Source organism: Seriola lalandi, unplaced genomic scaffold (assembly GCF_002814215.2).
Source record: "Seriola lalandi dorsalis isolate HSWRI2012SDOR001 ecotype SW California unplaced genomic scaffold, Sedor1 jcf7180002054990, whole genome shotgun sequence".
Lineage (NCBI taxonomy): Eukaryota > Metazoa > Chordata > Actinopteri > Carangiformes > Carangidae > Seriola > Seriola lalandi.
In genome coordinates, this window is record NW_019525539.1 from 902 (window position 1) to 1,267 (window position 366).

The following is a 366-nucleotide window of genomic DNA, read 5'->3' on the forward strand; positions in this document are numbered from 1 at the left end:
TACACACTGTTACACACTGTTACACACTGTTACACACTGTTACACACTGCTACACACACTGGCTCTGCCTGTAATGCAGCATCTTCTGTAGAGAGGATCTGTGATACTACACAACACAACACAATGCACTGCTCTGTCAAACTGTATGAGCCTATGAAGTGAGCATTAGTTGTTGTAACATGTCATTAATGAGTGTGTGTGTGTGTGTCTGTGTATTTGTATGTCTTCGTGTGTGTGTGTGTGTGTCTGTGTCTGTGTGTGTGTGTGTGTGTGTGTGTCTGTGTATTTGTATGTCTTCGTGTGTGTGTGTCTGTGTGTGTGTGTGTGTGTGTGTCTGTGTGTGTGTGTGTCTGCGTGTGTGTGTCT